This window comes from Pithys albifrons, chromosome 7, assembly GCF_047495875.1.
Source record: "Pithys albifrons albifrons isolate INPA30051 chromosome 7, PitAlb_v1, whole genome shotgun sequence".
Taxonomy (NCBI): domain Eukaryota; kingdom Metazoa; phylum Chordata; class Aves; order Passeriformes; family Thamnophilidae; genus Pithys; species Pithys albifrons.
The window spans coordinates 60,875,757-60,886,127 of NC_092464.1; the positions used below are offsets into that span (position 1 = coordinate 60,875,757).

At 53.3% G+C, this 10,371-nt stretch overlaps 1 pseudogene; it reads right to left on the bottom strand.

The window, feature by feature from the left end:
- Positions 1–833: 833 nt before the first annotated feature.
- On the bottom strand, positions 834–10,150 carry LOC139674699 (olfactory receptor 14C36-like; annotated as a pseudogene).
- Positions 10,151–10,371: the final 221 nt, after the last annotated feature.

Genomic DNA, 10,371 nt, shown 5'->3' on the forward strand with positions numbered 1-10,371 from the left:
TTACAAATGATCAGATAAAAGATGTCAATCAAAATTATTTACTACACAATATAAATGCTAAACCTACCAGCAGTATAGTGTGAGACAGGACAGTGCACCATCCTAGAGCAACTGATGAAGCAATTCTACTAAAGCTATCACAAAAGAAAGAATTATTAAGTAGAGATTAATGGAACTCACCCAGCCCAAGGGACCTGGGGAGATCTCTGCTCTCAGCCTCGAGGAGTGACCTTGGTGGGGGTTCCCACCCTAAGGGAGGAATCTCCACACACACCAAGAATGGATATGTTGGAAAAACCTGCCCCTGTGAAAGGGGACTGGACCTTTAGAGTATAAAGGGATTGACTGACAGCCATTTGACTCCTGGGGTTGCCTCGCCATCAGGATGTTAATCTGGGGTTGAAACCAGAGTGGAGTCCCCTCAGCCAACCACTGACACATTTGCAAACAGGGCATTGTTTGCTTGGACATTCCAATGAGGGATGTCCCGGCACAGGCCTAAAGCCAACAAATCACCTCATCCCAAAGGATTTTCAAGGTCAGCTCTGTGTCCTGATGGATGTTCCTCCCACTCTGTTCACCCAGGTGCCTACAGGGAACCAGGAGTATGAGGAGACCACCAGCCAGGTGTTTTGCCAATGTGAGTCACCAGGAATGTTGGTCACCAAGACTCTACCCTAAGTGGGTCACCAGGTCATTACCCAACATGGGCCACCACGTCTGTGCTCAACGTGGGTCACTGTGGATCATCCAATGTGGGTCCTCCGAAGGATGATGGAGATGGAGCAGCAGACGAAGCTCTTCCCGCAGTTGGGGCACTCTGAGGGCTTCCCTTATCGGTGGGCCCGTTGGTGTTGGGTCAAGGCAGCGCTCCGGGTGAAGCTCTTCCCAAATTCATCACAGCTGTGGGGCCTCTCCCCAGTGTGGATGCACCGGTGGGTGACGAGGTGGGAGTTTTGTTTGAATCTCTTCCCGCAGTCAGTGCAGCAGAAGGGCCTCTCCTCTGTGTGTGTGCGCTGATGTGAGAAAAGTTGTGAGCTGGTCCTAAAATTCTTCCCACACTCGGAACACTTGTAGGGCTGTTCCCCAGTGTGGATCCTTTCATGGCGGATCAGCTCAGAGGTGCAGCTGCAGCCCTTCCCACATTCCCCACATGTGTAGGCCCATTCCCCACTGTGGATCATTTGGTGGCGGATCAGGTGGGAGCTGATGCTGAAGCTCTTCCCACATTCCAAGCACTTGTAGCGCTTCTCCCTTGAGTGAAGTCGCTGCTCCATCACCAGGTCAGAGCACCTGCTCAAGCCACGGCCACCTTTGGGGCACTGGGTTGGTTTTTCCTCCTCATAGCACACAGGTCTAGCTTTGGAGCTTCTCCTCCTGGGGCATCTCCATGGCTTTTCCTCCCCACTCACTTCCTGCACCCTGGAGCTGTTCAAAACGGCCTCTGCCAGCAGGTTCTGCCGGGGGGATTTGTCCTCCGTGCTCTCCGTGCTCAGCTCGGGGCCTGGGGTAGGAAGGAACAAGCACAGGCAGGGCATTTGCCTCCGGCCCACAGGGAAGGCCAAGGACATCCCCCCAAACCCGGCCCCGGCAGGACGGCGTCGGCAGCGGGGTTGTCCTGCAGCCGGGGCCATGCTGGGCTGGAAGATGCAGCACAAGGGAGGGGCAAAGGGGCACTGACTTCCTCCTCACCTGCCTGGGGGTTCCGGGGCATCTTCCTCTTCCTCACAGCCTCCTCCATCCTGACAAGCTTTGGGAAGGAGAAATCCTGTTTTCTGGGGCAAAACAAGGTGTGAGTGCCTTGGGTTGGGGGTTCCTCCTGCCAAACACCATCTCTAGGACTTACTGAGCTTCTTGTGTCCAGAAAATTCTCCAAAATTCCAAGATTCAGCCAAGAAAATACTGAAAGGAACTCCTCTCTGGCCTCTCCATTTTGGGGTTCTGGGGTCCCCCCTGTCCTGGCTGCTGGGGGTCTCCTGTGTGTTCAGGGTCCTCCCTCTCCAGGCTGTCGGGGCTCCAGAAACCCCTGCCCGGCCATTCTCAGGTTTCCTGTCCCCACACCCCTTAATTCTGTGACTCCAGGAACACCCTGACCCCCCTTTCCCACCCATCCCACACTCCCTTTTCCTTTAACCTGCCATCCCCCTTTTAGGGGCACAGGGACCCCTGGACGCACCAACTCCCTCTCCCCACCCCAGTCCTGCCTGTCCTTCACCTTGGCACCCTCCTGATCGCCCACTCCCCGGCACTGGGATCCCCCTGCACCCCCTTATCCTGCACCAATACTCCCCTGCAAACCCTTGCCTGGCCATTCCACCTCTTCCAGCCCCCACACCTTCTGTGCTGTTTTGGTTTTTTTCACTCTGGGACCCCTGGAACTCCCACTCCTGAATTTCCCAGACCACAGACTCCCCCTTCCCTTTTTGGAACACTGGGGGACCCTTTCAATCCCTTTCTCTGGACACTCTGGATCTCCCTACCCCATGATTCCCCTTTCCCCGACCCCTGGACCCCCCTTTCCTGGGCACAGATTCCCCTGGACCCCCCATTTCCCTTCTCTAAACTGCTACATCCCCCCTTCCTTGGACCTCTGGCCCCCTGAAAACCCCCTTCCCCAGCTCTGTGTCCCCCCTGCACAACAAAGATTCAGCCCCACAAAAGCCTCCCAGAAGTTCCCCCTCTCTGGTCTCTCCACTTTGGGCTTTGGGGGTCTCCCTTAACGGGCTTGCTGGGGGTCCTACAGGTATTGGGGGTCCCCCCTCTCCAGGCTCCCTGTTTTAGTGTCCCAGGGGGGTCTCTGAGCACCCCGAGCAGAGACTCAGGGCAGAAGCCGCCCCTGGGACCCTCGGCATTCCTTGGAGGGGTTTGGAGGGCCCTGGAGTTGTTGTGGGAGGTCTGGGAGGGAGTTTTAGGGGGATCCTGGGATAGTTGGGGTAGGTCTGGAAGAGGTTTGGGGGACCTGGTGTGGTTTGGAGGGATTGGGAGAAAGACAAGGGGGGGTCCTGGAGAGGTTTAGAGTGGTCTGGGTGGGGGTCTGGGAGGAGGCTGAGAGAGTTTGGGCAGGTCTGGGTGCCCTAGAAGGGGGTTTGGTGAGTCCTGCGGTGGTTTGGGGAGTCTGGGAGCTGAATTTAGGTGAGTATTGGGGGCATTGTAGGGGTCCTGGGCAGTTTAGACGGTCTGGGAGAGGTTTGGGGGGTCTGGGAGGGGTTTAGGAGATCTCTGGGGTGTTTGGGGCGGCCCGGGGTGTTTCAGGGGCTCCGGAGACGGGATTTGGGGCATCCTGGGGCTCCAGGGCAGTTTGGGGGGTCCCAAGCGGTGGGTTAGGGGGGTCTCAGGGGTATTTTCGGGGGGGATTTGGGGCGTTCTGAGGCGCATCCCGGGGTGGGGGGAGGGGCTTACCCGGCTCCTTCACCGTCACGGCCAACACGGCCCCGGGGGGGTCACGGGGGGTCTGTGGGGGGTGGGTGGGTCCTGAGGGACCCCCAAAACCCGCCCCGAGTCCCCGAATGCCCCGGAAATGCTCCGAAACTTTCCGAAATTACCCCAAACTCGCCGCCATTGCTCACCTCTCCCGGCAGCGCCCTCGAGTCCCGCTCTCCGTCTCTGCCGCCTCTGATTGGGCGCTGCGCCTGCCCGTCACCTCCTGCAGCCAATCAGCATTCAGGCATGCAGGGGGGCGGTGACGGGCATGGAGTCCGCGCCATTTTGAGCCTGTCCCGTACTACATCTCCCGTCATGCCCCGCGGCCCGCTCTGGCCAATCACAGGCAGGACTACAACTCCCGCACCCCCGCGCCCAATCGGGTCGGTCCCACCCCCTTTGCAGCCCCCCAAATGTCCCCCGGACCCCAAACTGCCCCAGAAGGGCCCCAGGACCCCCAAGTGCTCCCCCAATACCCACTCAGGATTCCCAAATCACCTCCCTGGACCCCCAAGTGACCCCCAAGTTCATCCAGGACTTACAAGTGACCCCTAAAATCCTCTTTAGACTCCCAGACTCCGTCCCTGGACACTCGAGTGATCCCCCAAGGGTCCCCTCGGACACCCAAGTTCTTTTCCAGTGCCCCATAAATTCCCCTCACACCCCAATGGGACCCCCAAGTGCCCCCCAAGTGCCTTCCAGGCCCCCAAATCCACCCCAACCTCCCCAAAGCCCCCCAGCCCCCCCTTCCCATGGGCCCTTCCCTGGGATTTGGGGCTCCAAAGGGACACTTGGGGGTCGGGGGTGATTTGGGGGCACTTGGGGGGCTGGTGAGTTGGGGAAGGGATTTTGTGTGGAATTGAGGGAATTCAGAGTGGAATTCAGTGGATTTGAGGTGAAATTAGGAGAGTTTGGGTGGAATTAAGGGATTTGGGATGGAACTAAATAATCCTTATGTGAAATTAAGGGGATTTCTGTGGAACCTTCAGAATTTGGGATGAATTTCTTGGGATTGTAAGAGGGATTAAGGAATTTTTGAGTGGAGGTCAGAGATTTGGGATGGAATTAGGGATATGTTGGGTAGAAATAAGGAAATTTTGCACGTAGTTAAGAAGATTTGAGGTGGAAATAAAGAAAGTTGAGAAAATTTCGGTGAAATTAAAGTAATTTTTAGTGAAATATATGGGATTGGGGAGGTTATAGATGGAATTAAGGGAACTCTGGGAAAAAATAATGGAGATCTTCAGGAAAATTAAGTGGATTTGGGGGTAAATCAGAGGAGTTTTATGTGGAATTAATAGAATTTTGGGTGGAAGACACGAGAGATTTGAGGCAAAATCAGCAGGACTTTGATGGGTTTATAGAGATATGAGTTGGAATTAAAGCAATTTGGAGTAGAACCATTGTGGTATGAGGTGAAAATCAGGGAATCTTTCGGTGGAATTAAAGGAATTTTGAGGGTAATTATGGGATTTTGAGTGGAATCCTGGGGATTTGGGGTAAAACTGGGGGGATGTGAGGTGAAAGTCCAAGGAGTGTGTTTGTTTTCAATGGTGAAACTTATGAGTTTCAGATTGCAGCAAAAATAGAGGAAAAATCCCTCTTGCCTGTGTTCAGCCAGTTCTCAGAGCAAAGCAGGTCCCAGTTGACTGATGAGAGACATGATGGGGCTGGGGAGGTGTGGAGCAAGGTTGTCCACACTCTCAAACCTCAAGGGATTGCTCTCCAATTAGTCCAGACCTTCTTAGGAGAGAACCTGGGCCAATATCAATCAGAGAATGCTGCAATCACCTTTTCTCTAAAAAGAAAAGTAATTATCCAAAGCACTTAAAATAAGAATACACATTTTTAGAAGTTCTTTCAAACCTGTTTTCCAAAACTGTATGAGGCATCTTTCTTAATTAACTCTCCTTGATTAGAGGACAAACTCAGAAAGAGCCATCATCAGATCTTGCTTTATCTTAACAAGCCCCGTGGTGCATTTGGTGCTGAGCCCTTGAACCTCAGGTCCTGAGAGGAGATTGCACAAACCTTTCCATATGTCAAAGTCAGAAGAAAATCACAAAGTATCTCAAAGCACTAATGGGTCCCACTGAGGGCCATTCCCAATACAGGCTCTTCACTGACTGGTAGGAGGAGATAATTGGAAGTTCTGATTGAACAAACCTCTCATAGACTCGGTTTCAAAAGGAAAGGGAAAGTACCTTAATAAATGTTGAGTCCCTTGAAGCATTAACAAGCCTCATTGTGGGCTGTTACTGACAAAGCCTCTCAAGGGACTAATTAAAGCAGATCATTGCAGGCCATGATATTGCAAACCTCTCACAGACTGGGTGTCAAAAAGAAGCACCTCAATAAGCTTTGAGTACCTTGAAGCATTAATGAGCCCCACTGAGTGTTGATACTGACTAAGAATCTCAAGGGACTCAATACAGCTGATAATTGGAGGCCTTAACTGAACAAATCTCTAAGAAACTCCAAACCTAAAGCAAAAGTCAAAGTACTTTGAAAAACCTGCAGTCCCTTGGAGCTTTAAGGAACCCCACAGGGCCATTCCTGACAAAGCCTCCCCAGGGACTCACCCCAGCAGACCCTTGGAGGCCACGACTGCAGGGAGGCAAAGGCTCTGGGCAGCAGCTCAGGTGCTGAGCAAAGCCTGGCTTGGCTGGAGGCAGCAGAAAGGCCCAGCCCTGACCCCCAGCCTGGGGAAGGCACATCCTGTCCCTCACACCTTGCTCAGGGCTCTGCTGGGGGCACTGGCATGGGGGGTGATGCTGAGGGCAGGACAAGGGGTGACAGTGCCCAGCCTTCCTGGGGCTGTGCCAGGAGGCCACGAGGCCCCAGAGCCTCAGCACAGCAGGTCTGCTCACAGCCCTTGGTGGCACAGATGATGCTGTGCCCGAGGGGACAAAGACTTGGGATCTCTTGCACTTCTGGCCCAGTCACTTGATGTCCCTCTGGGAAGTCAGAAACCACCTCTCAGAGGTGGGTGACAAACCAGTGCTGGGAATGGTCATTGGGAGGGGCTGGTCTGTGATGAGTTTCCTGGGGCACCTTGAGCAGAGTGTCCAGAAAACAAGGCCAGTCTGGGACAGACACAATGTGGGGCTTTTCCCACTTCTCCCCTCCTAAACTCACCTCAGTCTCTAACACAGACAACTCCTGGCATCCCCCTACCACTCCAGAGATCCAGAGGGTTCTGCACTCCTGTGCCCTGATGCCATCAGTGTGCACTGGGCACCAGTGTCTACTAAAGCTTTACACCTCTGTGGATCTGCTGTGCCAGGCCATCGGATCCACACAGTGCAGTGTGCCTGGTCATCCCTTTCCTCCTCCGGGCCAAAGGCAGGGACCCTCTATTCCTGTTCCTGGCCAGAGTATTCACTGTCTGACCTCTGTGATGCCAGACCAGAAGTCCTGTTACCAGGATCAAAAGAGTTGATTTTAGTCCTTTTATGCCTGGGAGATTTCTGATTGCTTTCTTGTGTCCCTGCAGCAACTACATGGACATCCTTCTTGGCTGACCCCTTCTCCACAGCTCTCTTCCCTCTCAGTTCACCTCCATGGGCTCCCAGCTCAAAGGTGGGTTCACCATCCCACTTCCTCATGTCTCCCTCTGGCCATGCAGAAAGAACCAGAGATCACCACGTGGCCTGTGCTTGGGGCTCCCTTTCCCTCTGGCTGTGACAGGAGAGGACTGATCTCCTGGGCTGCCCCTGAGAGCTGAGCTGCTGGGCCATGGGGGTGTGGAAGTGCCCTGAGTTTCTACTACATTTCAGAGCCAGGAGGGTGCCATCTCCTGGTGTATCCCTTTGGAGGGAATACAATGCCATCAGGCTGTTGGAATGTGATCCAGGAGTGCTTTGAACCTCCCCATGGCCACTATGCAAGGAACATCCTCTGAGTCTTTAGGGGTGTTTTCAATTTTTAGGTCACTATAGATGATTTCCAGCGCAGGTAATTCCCTCAAGTACTGGATACCTTCATCTGCAGAGCTCCACTTTCCTGGGGAGTTCACGACATCTTCCTGAAATGGATCTCTTCCCCTCACGCTTGAGAAGAGTCATCTGCAGAGACTGTAAATTTCTCCTTCTTTTCCAATTCCTCTTTCAATTTCCTAATCTCTAGCAAAGGAATCTCAGCTTTTGGGCTTCATGACCTTGCAACTGCTGACTATCAGCCCCACTATCCCAGCATGGAAGAAGCCAGATGGAAATCCACTCACCTGGCTGGCAGCTGGAATCTTTTCACAAGTTTGAAAGTTTTGTTGAGTTCAGGCACCAGGTAACTTTGGTTTCCTGTTTTCATTTGTGTCACTCCTTTCAATTTCTTTGTTGAAAGATTGGCTTCTTGATCTGCCCCCTCCCCTCCTGATTCTCTTTCTCTTGTCCTGCCCTCAGCATCACCTCCCATGCCAGTGCCCCCAGCAGAGCCCTGAGCAAGGTGTGAGGGACAGGATGTGCCTTCCCCAGACTGGGGGTCAGGGCTGGGCCTTTCTGCTGCCTCCAGCCAAGCCAGGCTTTGCTCAGCACCTGAGCTGCTGCCCAGAGCCTTTGCCTCCCTGCAGTCGTGGCCTCCAAGGGTCTGCTGGGGCGAGTCCCTGGGGAGGCTTTGTCAGGATTGGCCCTTGGGGGGCCTCCTTAAAGATTCAGGGGCTGCAGGTTTTTCCAGGTGCTTTGAGTTTTGCTTTTGGTTTGGAGTCTGTGAGAGGTTTGTTCAATCATGGCCTCCAATGATCTTCTCAGGGTTCCAGGAATGGGAGCAGGGCCAGGACAGCTGAGCCCAACTGGCCCAAGGCATGTTCCCTTTGATGCAGGGCCGTGTTCAGGGTGTTAATGGGGGGTTGGTCAGGAAGGGCTGATCTGTGTCTGGGCTGGGCTGGGCATTGGGCACTGAGTGGTGAGCAGTGGAGCAATGGTGTTGTGCACCTCATGTGCTTCTTGTGGGATTTTTTGTTATAGTTCCAGCTTTTATTACTGCTATTGTTGTCATGGGTAGCAGTAGTGTGTTCACTGAGGGTAACACAGAACACTCACCAGATCATTTTCCCTGTTTCCTGCAGTAGCCCCTGCAGTTACAGGGCTCTGTTTGCTGGTTCACACTCAGATTTAGAGACCCTGGAGAACAAGCAAACAAGGAGCCTCTATAGAGTCTATCCCTTGGCATGTTCTTGAGAGTGACTTTGCAAAAAGCCCTAAGACTGCATGTCCTGAGCTAAGGAGAAGCCCTTTCCTGATGGAGCTGCTGTTGTGGAGCCCAGCTGTGTCCCAGCAGTGCCCATGGCCTGTCCCTGCCTGTGAGCCCAGGATGGACATGCAGCAGGTCTGTGTCCCAGCTGGCAGAGGACCAAGGCCTTAGTCCAGCCCAGGGGCTCTGCAGGAGAGTGTACAAGTGGAAAGAGAGCAGGTTAGCAAAGGCCCAGTGCTGGTGCTCCCTGGCAGTGCTGCTGTGCTGGGACTCTTTGCCCTTCTCTGCACACATGGAACTGTACAGTAGGTGCCTGAAAGTCTCAAAGGAAAAATCCAATGATCTCCAATGACCTCCTCAGACACACAAGGCTACTGCAAGAGAGTTTATTTTGTTTAAATATAAAGATAGCACAATTACTCAATTAAAGATTGAAAGAGTTAAATTAAAAAAAGAGACAGTGATTTAGATGAGAGGATGAATAACAAAATTTCATTGAGAACAACCTTAGGAAAAAAACCAAACACTGACCACCAAGAAAAACCTGGGGAGGCAACTGAGCCTGTCATGAGTTTTATTGTGAACACTGTACAGAAGAAAACTGGGAGGTTCTTGCTGCTGAAAAGCATCCAGTCATCATTTTCCTCAGGGCATCCTTGAGCTCCTGGTTCCTCAGGCTGTAGATGAGGGGGTTGAGTGCTGAAGGAATCACTGCGTAAAGAATTGACACCACCAGGTCCAGGGATGTGGAAGAGATGGTGGGAGGCTTCAGGTAGGCAAACATGGCAGTGCTGAGGAACAGGGAGACCACGGCCAGGTGAGGGAGGCACGTGGAAAAGGCTTTGTGCCGTCCCTGCTCAGAGGGGATCCTCAGCACAGCCCTGAAGATCTGCACATAGGAGAAAACTATGAAAATGAAACAACCAAAAGTTAAACAGACACTAACCACAATGAGCCCAAGTTCCCTGAGGTAGGAATGTGAGCAGGAGAGCTTGAGGATCTGAGGGATTTCACAGAAGAACTGGCCCAGGACATTGCCCTGGCACAGGGGCAGGGAAAATGTATTGGCTGTGTGCAGCAGAGCATTGAGAAAGCCACTGGCCCAGGCAGCTGCTGCCATGTGGGCACAAGCTCTGCTGCCCAGGAGGGTCCCGTAGTGCAGGGGTTTGCAGATGGCAACGTAGCGGTCGTAGCACATGATGGTGAGGAGGGAAAACTCTGTTGTAATGAACAACATAAAAGAAAAGACCTGTGCAGCACATCCCATGTAGGAGATGGTTGTGGTGTCCCAGAGGGAGTTGTGCATGGCTTTGGGGACAGTGGTGCAGATGGAGCCCAGGTCTGTGAGGGACAGGCTGAGCAGGAAGAAGTGCATGGGGGTGTGCAGGTGGTGGTCGCAGGCTACGGCGCTGATGATGAGGCCGTTGCCCAGTAGGGCAGCCAGGGAGATGCCCAGGAAGAGCCACAAGTGCAGGAGCTGCAGCTGCCGCGTGTCTGCCAATGGCAGGAGGAGGAACTGGCTGATGGAGCTGCTGTTGGGCATCTGCTGCCTCTGGAGGTGGGGCACTGTCCAAGAAGGGAATAACAGTGACAAATCAGATGAGATATTTCTGAGAATAATCACAGCCATATCCCAATACCCCTTTCCCTTCTGCTCACGATCCCCACTTTTCCTTTTTCAGGAAACTTTGCTTCATATCCATGGCTGGAGCCCTGCTTGGTGCTCACTACATTTCCCATGAGGAGCAGCCCCTCTGCCCACTG